Below are 17,226 nucleotides of genomic sequence, written 5' to 3' on the forward strand. Positions count from 1 at the left end.
TGCAGTTCCATCTGCAAGTGTACAGCGGTGCGTTCAACAGAAAACGCAAACATTCGCGAAAACAGATATTATATTGTCAGTGTCATCAAAACATTTACTGTTTTAATTATTTCTACGTCACAATTAATTATTCATACTTCTCCGGCCCGGCTTGGCCGTGTGGTTCTAGGCGCTACAGTCTGGAACCGCAGGACCGCTGCAGTCGCAGGTTCGAATCCTGCCTCGGGCATGAATATGTGTGATGTCCTTAGGTTAGTTAGGTTTAAGTAGTTCTAAGTTCTAGGGGACTGATGACCTCCGAAGTTAAGTGCCATAGTGCTCAGAGCCATTTGAACCATTTTTTATTCATATTTCGAGTTTTCTTTAACGCAAATTAGCTCAGAGAGGTGGACGGTGTTTTGTGCCAGAGGTTGTCACTTTCGCTATGAACTCCTCTTTTAGTGCATCCACTTTTCCCGTGACATTAGAAATAAGTTGCTTCTCCCATTGTATTGTCTTACTGAGTCGAGTCTGCAGTCAACTATACTTAAAATGCGAGGCCCGCTACCCTTTCCGAATATTTTACTTTCCATCAGAAATTCAAATCGACAAATCGTTCCAGACTTAATAAATAAACTTTATATCCACACACTCTTCATTCATCTGCATCGAAAATTGTTGGAACTGACACTATAATAATGTGTGCAATTTCAGAAAATTTACTATTCGTACCACCAATTTCACAACGTGCTTCAAGCTTGCATGTTTGGCGAAAGGGCTTTTTGATGTAGAAAACAGTGAATCCCGTCTGTCGATGGCTGTAATATTTTGTCTTTTCATCGTCACTTAAATCTTCATATTGTTTTCGCATGGCGTTGTAACGGCACTCAATAGCAAATTAGCGATATCCGTCGATTTTGCGACTTCATAATGGATAGAGAGAATTCCCCCGTTCATTGTAAATGCTTGCGACGACAGATGGCTTGACTGCCACCTTTTGCGCAAACAGCCGCTAGACCTGTGATCTTCCTTTACACCATGAACAAATAGCGAAGGGCAAAACAGCGCTGACACCACGACTCTGACGAACTGAGGGAAGTCGTGCCGACAGAAACCTGCTGCATTGCATTACTAAATGAAATGTGGCGCTGTACCGAATACTTCCGAGAAGAAAAGAGTAAAGCTGAGTCCCATTCATGTCTCACTTCATTTGGTATTCCCCCTAAACTCAAAAGTAATTCGAGACGCTCTTCAACTGTACTGGAATAGCATATGAACATCGAATGAAATGGAGGAACCTGCCAGCTACGCTATGGGAACAGAGGCGTGCACACGCCTGTTGCACTTAAATCTTTCTGAAACGGCAACAGTTCCCACGTATCTCATAACCTCATCCGACAATTCATGGTGAACTGCCTGTCATTTCAATAACAGTCGTAATTCCTGTGATATTTCTACATTTAGGCTGCACCAGCGATGTTTCTGGGACCGACGCTACATCATCATCGCCTACAACCGGTATGGGAGGCCGCTGTAAGGAAAGACTATTGAATACTACAGAGAGAAGAACGTTGACCACCAAACAGGAAGCATTCGTGTAATGTGCTGCGAATACACAGAAAGATAGATCATTTATCATTTAGCTACAAAATAGCAGGTCAGCAACTGAAAGCAGTTAATACCATAAATTATCTGGGAGTACGCATTAGGAGTGATTTAAAATGGAATGATCATATAATGTTGATCGTCGGTAAAGCAGATGCCAGACTGAGATTCATTGGAAGAATCCTAAGGAAATGCAATCCGAAAACAAAGGAAGTAGGTTACAGTACGCTTGTTCGCCCACTGCTTGAATACTGCTCAGCAGTGTGGGATCCGTACCAGATAGGGTTGATAGAAGATATAGAGAAGATCCAACGGAGAGCAGCGCGCTTCGTTACAGGATCATTTAGTAATCGCGAAAGCGTTACGGAGATGATAGATAAACTCCAGTGGAAGACTCTGCAGGAGAGACGCTCAGTAGCTCGGTACGGGCTTTTGTCAAAGTTTCGAGAACATACCTTCACCGAAGAGTCAAGCAGTATATTGCTCCCTCCTACGTATATCTCGCGAAGAGACCATGAGGATAAAATCAGAGAGATTAGAGCCCACACAGAGGCATACCGACAATCCTTCTTTCCACGAACAACACGAGAATGGAATAGAAGGGAGAACCGATAGAGGTACTCAAGGTACCCTCCGTCACGCACCGTCAGGTGGCTTGCGGAGTATGGATGTAGATGTAGATGTAGATGGTCGCTGGCTTGTTGATGGCTGCGGAGAAGAATATACTTTTTAATGGAAACAACTACGGCACGTCGAGGGCAACCTGTGCTGTGCACTTACTGAAAAGCAAAAACTGCTATTAGGCTAGAGTTGTGTGTATGTAGAGTGCGTACAGTATTACATGTCACGTAGCCGCTCATAGAGGGGAGGAAAACGATAGTGGTGGGGGCTCGTTTGTGGATGGTTCAGTACGGTAGGGGAGTTATAGTTCTGCAGCTTTAAGTTTCACGCAAACTTACATTTTGCAGAACTTGTGAGCCACAACTGGCGAGTCTGCTAGGGTGACCAATTATTGGACAGGTCAACCATTTATTATTAAAAACACAGTGGGTGCAGGATTACGCTGAAAGTGCAGCAGAGGGAGTGATTTATTTTCGCTGTCTTGCGCACTTTCTTTTCTTTCTCTTTTTGCCTTATTAAAATTAGCGTCTTTCCCCAAAACATTCCAGGGTTTACACAGTTTCACATCACTAACATGCTAATGCAGATGCAAAATAGTCCAACATTAACCAAGTAATTGACAATAAGTAAGGTCAATAGCTTATTTAAAAACCGATACTCGTTATAAAAATAAAAGTGTAATTTCTTCATTTATAGCCGCGCGGGATTAGCCGAGCGGTCTCAGGCGCTGCAGTCATGGACTGTGTGGCTGGTCCCGGCGGAGGTTCGAGTCCTCCCTCGGGCATGGGTGTGCGTGTTTGTCCTTAGGATAATTTAGGTTAAGTAGTGTGTAAGCTTAGGGACTGATGACCTTAGCAGTTAAGTCCCATAAGATTTCACACACATTTGAACATTTTTTTCTTCATTTATGTTCTTACATATCCATACTAATTCTCATTTCACCACCTATTGATGGCCCTATAAAGAATTTACATTATTTCATCGCCCTATAAAGAATTTACATTATTTCATCGATACAAATCTGTAGTCACTCGCGTATAGCAGTCAATGAGGAAGTTTCAGATGTTGGCTATGTGTCAAAATACTCTCCACTTTGCAACCTATTATTTGTTAAAAATTTGTTTCGGTATACCGAACAATTTAAAAGATATTAGGGATGTTATCAATATTTCACTTCCACTCCGTCGTTTGCATACCCGATCGGAAGTGAATGTACTCCAGAGAGCCCAGTTTTTCAGGAATGGTGATACATAATGGGGATACAGATATATCTCGTCTCAAGTTGAAAGGAAAGTTCAGTACGTTATTCCACTTCGTACACAGCAGTATGTGATCTAACGTGCACCAAACGCAAACTCATAGCGATCCCTATTTTTCATTGCAGTCAGTCAAATTGCGCACAGTACCTTACTAAATGTAGAAATATTACAATAACTGTGACTGTTAATGAAATGACAGGCAGTTCACTATGAATTGTCGGATGAGGTTAGGAGATATTTGAGAACAGTTGCCGTTTGAAAAAGATTACAGTGCAACTGGCGTGTACACGCCTCTGTTCCCAAAGTGTAGCTGAGACAGGCAGAGAATGTTTCGTTCATAACAGATGAAGCACACAGCTCCGTAGGTGACAGGCACCTGAGGTTGCCGCCCCTTCGGAACAGAGGGATGGACTCGTCCAGAGATGAGAATGAGAATGCGTTTCTGTGCACGGGCTAAGTTATCTTGCACGAGCACTACCTGTTTAGCGTGCAGCTCTCTCCAGGCTCCAGTAAATGTTGGATGTCTGTCTGTTGCATGAACGCTGTTTTTGTGGGAAGAAAAGGCAGAATCACATGGTGGACATACGCAGTCGCTCTGTATGAGTTCGACTGATTAATTTACGTTAAATGTTTATAGGACTGATTGTGAGTAGAAGCTTTACGTTCAATTGTAGATCTATGTAACTGCGCTCCATAAATTAAACTGTTTGTCTTTCCTTTGTTTACGTATCTGAGCAAAAGACTGTTCGCCATACGTCAGACATGGTGGTAATTCTGATTAATTTGCACTGTATAATTCATCAGGGCCACGGGCTCTATTAACTGATACTCTACTTCCTGCTTATACTGGCATATTTTTATTTGTTTCTCTGCTTTCATTTGCATTCATTGTAAGAGTTAAATTTCTTTATTTTAATATTTTAATTACTTGCTGAGTACACAGTGTTGTCCGGTTATGCATACATTTCAGCCTTCCATTAGTCCATCTCCTCCTTGCCCCCTCTCCGCACATCTCCTCCTTCGCCCGTTCTCTGTCCATGTCCCTGCCCCTCTCTGTCCACCCCCTCCACCCCATCCACTCTCTTTCCATCTCCTCCTGTTCATTTCTCTGCCCATCTCCTAATTACCCCCCCCCCTCTCTCTCCCTCTCTCTATCTATCTCTCCCCCCCCTTCTCCTCTCTGTCTATCCTCTAATTCCATTTTCTTCTCCCCTCTGCATCTCCTCCTTTTTCCCTCATCTCCCCCCTCTCTCCCTCTATGTCTATCTCCTTCTTTTCCCTTTCTGTGTCCATTTCCTCCTCTCCCTCTCTCTATCCATCTTTCCCTCTTCTCTCTCCACGTTATCACCCTCATCCCAACAGGAGGCCGGTGGTTCTTACCCCCACACGATTCCCAGATCTTAACCGATACGTGTACCAAAATTGGTTAAAATCATTCCAGGGGTTTAGGATGGCTATTTTACCCATGGCTTTACCCGTGTACACACACGGCAAATATACTTCACATCAATTTAATGTATTTCCCAGCAGATATTTCACCTGTATCTCTAACGAATTTCGTCCTGGAGTTTTACTTTCACGCAGCGCAATGTTTATGAAGTCGTATCTCAACTATGTGTCACACAATTTTATATATATGTATATATTGGCATAAGTGGATATTGTCTCCGAAACGTGTTGCGAATAGAGTCGATAGCGAAGAAGTAATAAATTTAAACGTGATGTATGATGCGGCAGTTTGTCACGAATGTCAGTCTTTGTGACGTATTTTCTAAATTATGTGTCGTACAATGAAACAATTTTGCTGGTACATTCCACTGAAATATGTCAATACTGCCTACAAAATGTGTCGCGAATACAGTTAGTCGCAAAGAAGTAATAAATTCGAATGTTATGCTTCATGCGGCAGTTTTGCTGCATGAAGAGCGAAAATGTAGGAAGCTATAAACGTTTTCATTTCATCCTTTACTGGGGTCGTTAGCGACAAAGAGTTTCGTGAAGGTTGGAAATTATTTGTAAAGTTCGTTTCTAGTCACTAAGTGCTCCCGTTCTCAAATACTGGCTGACTATGGTAAGTGTACTCGCGCGTTGTGGATGCTGCTTTTCCACCCCCTTTGACAGGTAGGTGGTTCTTACCCCACAGCGCTTCTTTCCAGTCAGTAAGTCATATGAGTACTAAGTTTGGTTGAAATGTGTGCAGTGGTTTAAAAGATGTGTAACATACATACACGCAATGTATATACAGCCATTTTCACAATATGGGTGGATCGCTGAATATTGCATATTTTGTACAGCGGAATTCTGTCTCGCTTTCTGTTTTTTTAACAGTATAAATTCATGGTCTGATTTTAATATGTTTGATTATCGCCGCTTTTACTCTTTGGGACTACGCAATCACCGGGAATTTAAACAACTCGCTATTGTCTCCTTCATTTGGCTTCTATTCAGAAAGCATCGCCTTGTCAGTAAATTCTTAATGTTGATGTTTTGACTAGCCAAGTGATTGATTCAAAATTAAAATCATTTTAATGAAATTCTATAAAATAGGATTTTAGGTGGTATGTCAGTAAATGGTCCGATGCATTTGTTCATTCATAGCTCAACCCAGTCCTAAAACACTCACTACCACCATTTCAAAAGCATAAAAAAGAATGTTCACGCTAGTGTTCAAGTATTATGCTGTTCACTGCGAACCACTGGCCAGAAATTTTACGACGAGAGCGTGTAAGAGCAACGCATGTGCATGGCTGACACCCATGGCGTTCAGTCGCCTGCGGTGCGCGGTAAGCAGTGTACTTTCATAATTAATATTGTTATTAGTTGTGTCAGTATGGTTTCTATGAACAGGACACGGCCGATTTTCTTCTCCGTGAAAGGCCAATCCCAGCTTGTGGTCTACTTTCTCTTCGGTTTGTTGAATTCCACGTCTGTTGTAAATTATGTATCTTGATAAAATTAAGAGTCATGAGAAACTATTTCGTAGGATGCTATTTTTCTTTACCTTATACCGGGTTAGGCTTCTTTAGACAGCTACATTTATTTCATATTGTGCATACTTCCAAGAGGAAATGATCGGTGTCGGCTTGGACGACGCAACGGTTTCAGGTGTCTTAGATCTGCTACAAGCATCATAGTAGTATACCGAGTTCAATTCGTCTGCTTCGTAGGACAATGAAAGAAACACGGCCTATATTCATTAATCGTTATGGTACTTTTTTTTTAAAGACTAATGTCTCAAAACAGACTGGTAAGCTTAATGGGCGTCTAGAGAACACAGTGCTGACGAAGCCAGTTCATCGGGAAATGCGCAGACAAAGTAATCGTCGTATTTTTGCCAACGCCACAGTTCTTGAAAAACGTCCGAGAGCAAGGAAAATGAGCTCTAAACGTAGACAAAAATCAGTTCTAATGTTCAAATATGTGTGAGATCTTATGGGACTTAACTGCTAAGGTCATCAGTCCCTAAGCTTACACACTACTTAACCTAAATTATCATAAGGACAAACACACACACCTATGCCCGAGGGAGGACTCGAGCCTTCGCCGGGACCAGCCGCACAGTCCATGACTACAGCGCCTTTGACCGCTCGGCTATTCCCGGCTAAAATCAGTTAGATTCGGTAATGTGATCCGATAGCATAAAATGCATTTACTTAGGGAACATACCAAGCGGACGGTACAATTTAGCTTTTTCCAGATTTGAGTTGTAGTGGAGGTTCCGTAATGGTTAGGACTATCATATCGATAGTTTTTCAATGGAGTTTTGATCGCACTGGAAAAAAAGTAGATTCTAAGGTATGTGAAAATATTTTACAGGGCCATATTTATTCGGTAAGGGAAGCATTGTTCGTTTATGTAATTCGCATGAGTGCATGGCATGGCATGGCATTATCCGTAACGGATTTAGTGAATACGAGGATTAAAATGACAAGTATTTCTGACAGACATTTCTTCTGAGGAACTGGAATAATGGCTTTGAGAGGAACAGTACGAAATTCGGTTTATTCGAAAGCAGGGTCGTCAACAAAGCACAAACTTAGCACTGAAAGTACGTTTATTATGAACACCAACGTACATTTTATTTATTTATCCTCGTATCAGAAACATACGGTTTACATACACTGTTATGACAGTGTTATTTTTGCCCAAAACTTGGACACTGCCAAAACATTTTCTGTTCCTTGATGTGCTCCTTCTTCTGTGCAGGAGGCTGGACACAATCGGCATTGAAGCGTATGGTGATCAGTCTGGTCTTGCCGTGCGGTTCTAGGCGCGTCACTCTGGAACCGCGTGACCGCTACGGTCGCAGGTTCGAATCCTGCCGCGGGCATGGATGTGTGTGATGTCCTTAGGTTAGTTTAAGTAGTTCTAAGTTCTAGGGGACTGATGACCACAGATGTTGAGTCCCATAGTGCTCAGAGCCATTTGAACCAGTCTGGTCTTCTCCACACTCACACTGAATATCATCTTGATCAGTGTAGCCACATCTGGCCAAATTAATCTTTGATCTCCCAATTCCAGATCTCGGTCTGTTCAGGGACTTCCAAGTCGTCCTTTTCTCATCATAGCCAGAAGGCAGCCAAGGGGAGACAACTCGTAGCCCTCCATAGTTGTTACCTAGCTTCTCAGCGTTGGTTCCAAGTGCCATTGATGTTCTCCTCCTTGACGTCAGTCGTTGCTGGTGCGGTTCGTGCCGGTACAGAGGATGCGTTCTCTCCTGCTCCACTTGCTCTCTTTCCTCATCCGCAGTTATTTCTCTTCGAACGGGAGGTAGTGCTATTCCTGCGAAGAGGTAAAGACATTCGACTGGAGTGGATTTCAAGCAACCTGTTATCAGTCTGCACGACAGCTTACGTGCTGCTATTTATACAAACATAATATGCAAACATTTCAAACGTAAGAAATTTCTAGAACCTTCTAGATATGATAATTACTAAACATTAAACAATTAGTGGTGGTTGGGCTTGAACTGGCCATCCGCAGCACGTCAGCGAACAACAATAAATGCCACGCCAAACTCTATTCAGTACAACTCGCGAAAATGAATTCTGTATTTAAATCTCAACAGTGGCGGCTTGAGAAAATGTTTCGACGAGGCCTCATCATCTTCAGGCAAGTAGCCTTGAGATGAAGAGTAAGACACTTGCCGAAACGCTGCTTCTAGCTTCGGCACCGGCAGTAGATTTCATCAGTGAAGTTCACCGAAGAGGCCTCCATTGTAACTTTGTAAGTGTGTTTGTAATAATGATGATGAATGCCTGGCTGGTTTCATTATGATACGGGGAAGCAGTGAGTTTAATAATCAACCGAACTCGTGTGTGTTCTGAAAGAACACAACTGCAAGCCCACACCTCTCCGAATACATTTTTTTCCCGCCGGATGCAGTTGTTTGTTGGAGTTGGCGTTGGATCGCAGGGTGCTTTGTTCCTATTTTCGAAGCGGCGGCTCCACAGAAGTTGCGGTGAATCGCCTGCGATGATATACGCGGCGCCAGATTAGCCTCAAAGGCACGCGGGCGCCCGTTTGTTTACGTCTGCGAGCGGCGAGGCGCGATCGGCCGAGAGATGCGCGTGTTGGCGGAAGCTGCAATTAGGACGTCCGGACGGCACTGGCGCTCGCTTTGAATACTTCGCCTCTCTCTCTCTCTCTCTCTCTCTCTCTCTCTCTCTCTCTCTCTCTTTTGTCTCTGTGTCTGTCGCTCTTGTCTCTCTGTCTGTCGCTCTTGTCTCTCTGTCTGCCGCTCTTGTCTCTCTGTCTGTCTCTTTGTGGGAGAAAGAGGGTCTCTTTGGCAATACCTCTGCCGCCAGGCCAACATCTCATGTTGTTCACACGTAGAAAATTATTGTAATTTGATTTGAACACGATTTATTAGATAATAACTAAAGGTGGCACTAACAGAGAATAAAGTCCAGACCGAAAGCATTTCTCAAAATAGATAAAAGAGCAACGCAGTTACCAGAATGGATGTTCACTCTGCAGTGGACTGTCTACCGATTTTCAACTTGCTGGTATCCATAATATACTATAAAAATGGATGTATGCATGTGTGTATGTTCCACATCTTCTCCTAAACCACTGGGCCGATTTCAGCCAAACGTGTTACACATAACCGCTTCTGTCAGGCAATAATTGCTGTGGAGGTAAGAACCATCTGCATGTCATAGTTCAGGTGATACTACGTCATAAGCGATGAGATGCATGTAAAGCCTCCGTAGACTACATGATGGTTACATTTGTTACATCTGTGCTACTAAGTCTATTCGCGATACGTTTCACAGACCGTATCTACACATGATGGTAAACGCAACTACAAAATTATCTCGTGGTACTACATATTTCAGCAGATACGACATCATAAACTCTGAGAGGCGTGGAAAACTGACGCATAGAGCATGACGTTTAAATTTATTAGTTCTTTGCTACCAGTTATACTGGGAACATATTTCGCAGACTGTATCCATATATGCCGCTGAATGTATTTACACAAATCATATAAAGTTGATCGTCGGTAAAGCAGATGCCAGACTGAGATTCATTGGAAGAATCCTAAGGAAATGCAATCCGAAAACAAAGGAAGTAGGTTACAGTACGCTTGTTCGCCCAGTGCTTGAATACTGCTCAGCAGTGTGGGATCCGTACCGGATAGGGTTGATAGAAGAGATAGAGAAGATCCAAGGGAGAGCAGCGCGCTTCGTTACAGGATCATTTAGTAATCGCGAAAGCGTTACGGAGATGATAGATAAACTCCAGTGGAAAACTCTGCAGGAGAGACGCTCAGTACCTCGGTACGGGCTTTTGTTGAAGTTTCGAGAACATACCTTCACCGAAAAGTCAAGCATTATATTGCTCCCTCCTACGTATATCTCGCGAAGAGACCATGAGGATAAAATCAGAGAGATTAGAGCCCACACAGGGGCGTACCGACAATCCTCCTTTCCACGAACAATACGAGACTGGAATAGGAGAACCGATAGAGGTACTCAGGGTACCCTCCGCCACACACCGTCAGGTGGCTTGTGGAGTTTGGATGTAGATGTAGAATATATCATTGTACGATACGTAGGTCAAGAGATATGACGTAATAAACACCGAGATGCGTGAAAAAATGCCGCCTCGTGCATGAAGTTTCAATTCATTTATTCTTTACTACTAAGACACTCCTACAGTCGAGTCAGCGTAAGTAAATCCCTGACACCTGGCAGGGCTTTTGACAGACTTCAACTGCGAATCACAAACGGCAGCAGGCAAATTAATAGCCGTCTTAGAATTATGAACAGACTTTGCCATAAAGACGTGTACAAAATCGCGTTCTTAACATGCGAAGCAGCTGCGCCCAGCCTAGACAAACTGTCTGGGATCTTTGAACAACTGTTTCTTAACGTCAAAGACATTTTCATGAATACATGGAGCTGAAACTTATCTATAAACACAGTTTATTGTTTGTTTCCGTTTCTGATAGAAAATTGGCAAAATGAATACCCAGGCAATGTCGGCTTTGTCAGCCAGTATTACATAAAACTGTGTGCCGGACCAGGACTCTAACCTGCGGACAAATTCTATACCTGCTTAGCTATCGAGACACGATTCACGACTCGCCCTCACAGCTTTACTTCCGCCTGATCGCTTGTCCGACCTTCCAAACATCAAAGAACTTCTTGAGGACGCTATCCTGAATTGCAAGACTAATTACTTGAGGATTAATGGGTTTGAGTGTGACCACAGGAGCACAGGAAAGGAAGTGGTTGCCCGGATGGGATATTGAGTTCACGTCTGATAGTGGTACAAACATCTCAGTTTAGTGGATGGTTTAAGCCACCGCCCCAAGTGGCAAGAATATCTAATTCCTCGATTTTTCAGAAACTATTACGTTGCGCGCCTAATCAACATAATCATAAACAAGATTACCTTGCATTGGAGTGTTCTAAAGAGACCTTCACACGTTCAGTATGTATTGACGATACTAGTTCGACAAACCTTCAGTTCGAGAGCTGTTCAGAAAGTAAGGTCCGATGGTCGCGAAATGAAAACCCTTGTGAAAATCAGAAGTGTTCTGTTTGGAACAGTTAGCTACATCTTCTGGCTACTTCTCTATATAGTTACTGCTCTGACTTAGACATATTTCCATTGCACTCGTCAAATTACAGGCAACCGCCTTTGCTTTCCGCCAATTCTCTAAGCTGTTGTACAGCTCGTTGCCTGTGCCTAAATGTTCTCTTCATAGCGGTTCACGTGAGCAGATGTGAAACTCAGGGAGAGCCAGTTAGATACGGTTGTATCGTGGGTGATCAAACACTTCCCATCGAAAACGCTGCAAGAGTTTCTTCATTGCCCCTGCGGAAAAGAACGAAATTCATGACAGTTATGTTATGTGGGCTGCATAACGTCAGGCGAAAACTCTCACCAGGGCCTCATACGTGACGGGACACACTATTGTTCTGGGAACCTTTACATGATCACTATGTGCTCAGAACTGAAAAGATCGAAATGACGCGATTGACTGGCATAGTAGAGACAGTAACCAACACATCTGTGCAAAGCGTCATCTCGTATACTGAAGAGACACTCATCCCATCAACAATTTTGTTAATATTGTCTGACGTTAGGTGGCAACGCGACTTAAGATGGTTAGAAATGTTGTCGAATACTGAAGAGAAACTATGTTCCACAATTGATTTACCTATAGCTGACAAGAAGGATAGAAAAAATGAAATAGAAGAGGTTCGTGAATGGCTGCAAATGTGTGATCTGTCGTATGTTAATTTACTGACTGAAAGAAAAACTACGATCGCGATCGATTTTAAAACTGTTTTTGGGTGGATCCTACGTTGTACAGCAACTTATTAGTTATGATACGGCGTTAAACACAGAGACAGAATAGGTTAATGAGAGAGGCAGTTGCAGTCGACGAAAGATTATGAGTAGCTTTGCGATTTATGACGACAGGTGCGTCATTCAAATGCTTTAAATTTTGAGATACAGTATCAGCAAATACGATAAGAAAAATTATTATTCGGGTATCTGACGTAAAATCTTTTATATGTTTGTGAGAATTTGGTGAGACTGACATGTGTTGGCAGACTCGTACTAGTCATTGCGTATACCGTGTGTTTCATAATCTTAGCATCAAACTCCTAGGGAGTATACATTACGTCATGGGCAGCAGCTTTCGTTATTGACGAAACGTTCACTGATGCTTGCAGGAGACTCTTGGCGCCTTTATTATTCCTTTCACTTAACTAGCCAGGTGTAGTTACCATGTGTGCTGCATACTACCTACCGCGGTAAATTGTTAGTGATTTACAACAAGAAAACCTAACATAAAAAGATGTTTTGGAAACTCATCAAGAACTTTACTTTTGCAGCCATATCCTCTTTCATTCGGAGCACATGACTGGATTATAAACAACACATAAGTGATATGGACACTGCAGAATGGTTACACCCTGTCACCTCTCAGGGGCATCATCGATGCAAAAGTACCACTAGAATTGCCGAGAAGCGTAACCGAACATTTTGTCTCTAACAAAAGTTAAAGCTGCTCCGCATGACATGGTCCATCACTCCTAGATGCAACGTCTTTGAGACACCCTGTATATGGCATACCTTTCGAAGATGGAGCCTCTTTCCACACTGTTGTGTAATTCAGCAAGCAAATGCTGTGCTTTCAAATTCATAAAAAAAACGGTCCCATAGTAAATTCGCCAGTCACTACCATAAAGTGGAAAATTAAATGACTACCCCTGCAATGGCCAATTACAATGTTTTGTTGTTTGAAATGATACTTGAAAAATTAAATTTGAGCTACATTTAGGACAAAGACGAACTGAAAACGTAAACAGTGCACACTAAATGTGCGTGACTGGATCATAAAGCTCTGTCAACATCTGAGAAGCGAATATTGTCACACCGCCAACGTTCGACCTCAGACGCTCAGTACACATTAAAAATATAGAGATTATTTTTTGGGCTATCATTACGCTCGTTAATATTGACAAAAGGAAAATAAGTGTCCTCAAATGGTCAATATTTTGAAGTTTTGCCGATAGTACTGAACACGTTCGAACATCTTAACCGTTTGACCATCATCTTTGGTATCTTTCTTTTAATGTTCTTTACCTCAACTGGTAGAAACGGAACCCTTGTAGAGTCATTTTTTTGTCCGTCTGTCTGTCCGACTGTTATGACCGATTTTTTTGAGGAGCGGGTAGAGGTATCGAATTGAAATGTATATCACATACCAGGGTCTTCAGTCTCTTTGCGGTGTAAAAAATGTAAGCTTCTAAGTAAATGCAATAAAAATATACAGCCATTTTTGATACTCCCAAACTCACTAATCAAGACCCATAAGGCGCTTCTTGTTGAAGTACAGTCATTTGGCAAAAAACTTGGTTTCACAGTACTAGTAAAAGGAAAAAAAATCAAAAAATCGAAGTTCTAATAACATCACGTAAAAAATATTTTTATCCATTACAAATTTATACCGAATTCATAATCCGGCAAAAATCCGAGGAAATTATGAAGGGTTTTTCGAGAGGTTTTTGGAATCCTTTTCAATAATAGGTAGACTGAACCACGATAAAGACTTTTGTATACGTTCAATCAATATTTTGTTCTAATTATGTGAGCTACGCTGAAGTGGGGTCCCCTGCCATTGTGACGAAGTTGCCTTTGCCACCTAGCGGTGAGAGGCGTAAGATCGCCCGACTATCGCGCGAAGTCGCTTGTTCTTTACGAGGTGCTCATTCTTCATACAAAAATCAAACAATGGAAAATGCAGGATGGAATGTACCAGTATTATGAGAAGGAAAGTTGAGCGTAAATGCAGAGGCAGCATCTCCGCTATATGGTGAGTGGCAACTTTCCTTCTCATAATATCATTCTTCATACAAACATTCCTTGACAGTCTAAGCCTACGTCTCGCACAGCATCTGTAATGTTGATCATTTATTCAGGACTGCACTTCCATTGTTTGGGTTGCGGTTCCGACATCGACATTTGGTTACAACAACGGCGCCATGGTCTGCTATACGTTTTCTTCTCTGGAGACTTCCGTCGAATCGTGCCTTTAATCGCATCAGAATAGGACAGAACAGAACAGAAGTGATATCTGGCGTTCCGCAGGGTAGTGTCATCGGCTCTCTGCTGTTCCTGATTTACATAAATGATCTAGGTGATAATCTGAGCAGCCCCCTTAGATTGTTTACAGATGATGCTGTAATTTACCGTCTAGTAGAATTATCAGACGATCAATTCCAATCAGAAAATGATCTAGAGGGAATTTCTATGTGGTGGGAAAAATGGCAACTGGCACTAAACAAAGAAATGTGCGAGGTCATCCACATGGGTACTAAAAGAAATCCGATAAATTTTGGGTATACGATAATTCGCACAAATCTTAGGTCTGTCAATTCGACTAAATACCAAGGAATTACAATTAGGAGCAACTTAAATTGGAAAGATCACATAGATAATATTGTGGGGAAGGCGAAACAAAGACTGCGCTTTGTTGGCAGAACACTTAGAAGATGCGACAAAACCACTAAAGAGACAGCCTACGTTACACTTGCCCGTCCTCTGCTGGAATACTGCTGCACAGTGTGGGATCCTTTCCAGGTAGGATTGACGGGGGACATCGAAAAATTACAAGGAAGGGCAGCCCGTTTCGTGTTATCGCGCAATAGGGGTGAGAGTGTCACTGATATGATACGCGAGTTGGGGTGGCAGTCACTGAAACAAAGGCGGTTTTCTTTGCGGCGAGGTCTATTTACGAAATTTCAGTCACCAACTTTCTCTTCCGATGCGAAAATATTTTGTTACGTAGGGAGAAAAGATCATCATAATAAAATAAGAGAAATCAGAGCTAGAACGGAAAGATTTAGGTGTTCCTTTTTTCCAGGGTACCATTGGAGAGTGGAATGGTAGAGAAGTAGTATGATAATGGTTCGATGAACCCTCTGCCACGCAATTACGTGTGAATTGCAAAGTAACCATGTAGATGTAGAAATCACATGAAAGTCAGAGCATCTACATGTTAATGTAACTCAAGAATTAAAAAATAAATGGAAAATTAGTATACCGAATGCGAAATTCTACAAAAATTTAAACTTGAAACTTTCTCGAAAATCTTGGCATTCCGGGGATCGATATCTTGCCAGTATCGATATTTGGATAAACTATATACATATACTGGGTGATCAAAAAGCCAGCATAAATTTGAAAACTCAATAAACCACGGAATAATGTAGGTAGAGAGGTAAAAATTGACATACATGCTTGGAATAACATGGGGTTTTATTAGAACCAGAAAAAAACACCCAATATTGCTAGACGCGTGAAAGATGTCTTGCGCGTGTCGTTTGGTCATGATCGTGTGCTCAGCCGGCACTTTCGTCATGCTTGGCCTCCCAGGTTCCCAGACCTCAGTCCGCGCGATTATTGGCTTTGGGGTTACCTGAAGTCGCAAGTGTATCGTGATCGAACGACATCTCTAGGGATGCTGAACAAAGATGACAACATTCGACGCCGATGCCTCATCATAACTCCGGACTTGCTTTACAGTGCTGTTCACAACATTATTCCTCGACTACAGCTATTGTTGAGGGATGATGGTAGACATATTGAATATTTCCTGTAAAGAACATCATCTTTTCTTTGTCTTACTTTGTTATGCTAATTATTGCTATTCTGATCAGATGAATCGCCATCTGTCGGACATTTTCTGAACGTTTGTATTTTTTTGGTTCTAATAAAACCCCATGCCATTCCAAGCATGTGTGTCAATTTGTACCTCTCTATCTACATTATTCCGTAATTTATTCAGTTTTCAAATTTATACTGTCTTTTTGATCACCCGAGATATATATATATATATATATATATATATATATATATATATATATATATATATATAATTGAAGTTATTTTTTTTAGAGAACGGAAGCGTAGTGCTCTAAGCCCTTTGCTGGGAGTTATTTCCGAGTCGCCCCCCGACTAGCACGCCAGAGCTGGTGGACACGGGTGAGCCTCAGGGTGTGGCGCCTCCCTGTCAGCGGTGCCCCGTTGTCTGGTCCGGAGCTGCCGTGGACGCGTTCCGGCAGCGGCCGCTGCCTCAGACGCGACAGTGTCCGGTATATTTAGCGCCGGGCCGGGCCGACACGTGGCCGTCGCACGTGGCCGCCGCCTCCGCCTCCGGTCGAACCCGAGGTGAGGAGGCGGCACGTCTCGGGGTGGCAGTTTACAATAACGACGGACTTCCAGACGCTCGGCGGTCCAGAACTGGAAACGTGGCGGGCGGGCCAGAATTGGAATGATTTTTTGTTTGTTAGAGACTAACTGAGAACTCGGCGTTGCCTGGATACGTATTTACTCCATCTTCTATTAGTCCTTCCCCGTCTCTGTCCATTCCCTCCTCTCCCTTCTTTTTTCATCTGCTTCTGTGCCTATCTCCTCCCTCCTCCTCGCTATCTGCCCATTTTCTCGTCCTTCCTTCTCTCTCCACGTTACCACACTCACCACAAAGCCGTCGGCACACGGACCGTGCACCCGAACGTTGAGCGTGCCGAGTTTCTGACGTCTTAGCGTGGAACAGCACGTTCGGGAGTCTTTCCAAATGTGCAGGTCAATATCTAGCATGTCAGATATTGTGAGCGTGCGTCTGAGCGTTGACTAATGAGATGGCGCTACGCCACCTACGTCACATGCACGCCATCTCCCTTCAGCACAGAGTTGTGAGGTGCCATATTTGCATTCATTTCAAGCTTAT

The 17,226-nt window shown here is 42.7% G+C and overlaps 1 protein-coding gene across 1 annotated transcript in view; it reads left to right on the forward strand.

The window, feature by feature from the left end:
- The window catches only part of LOC126412870 (fat-like cadherin-related tumor suppressor homolog), an 894,730-nt gene that overhangs the window by 253,365 nt on the left and 624,139 nt on the right, over nucleotides 1–17,226 (forward strand). The window lies entirely within an intron of this gene.

Source organism: Schistocerca serialis, chromosome 7, assembly GCF_023864345.2.
Source record: "Schistocerca serialis cubense isolate TAMUIC-IGC-003099 chromosome 7, iqSchSeri2.2, whole genome shotgun sequence".
NCBI lineage: Eukaryota > Metazoa > Arthropoda > Insecta > Orthoptera > Acrididae > Schistocerca > Schistocerca serialis.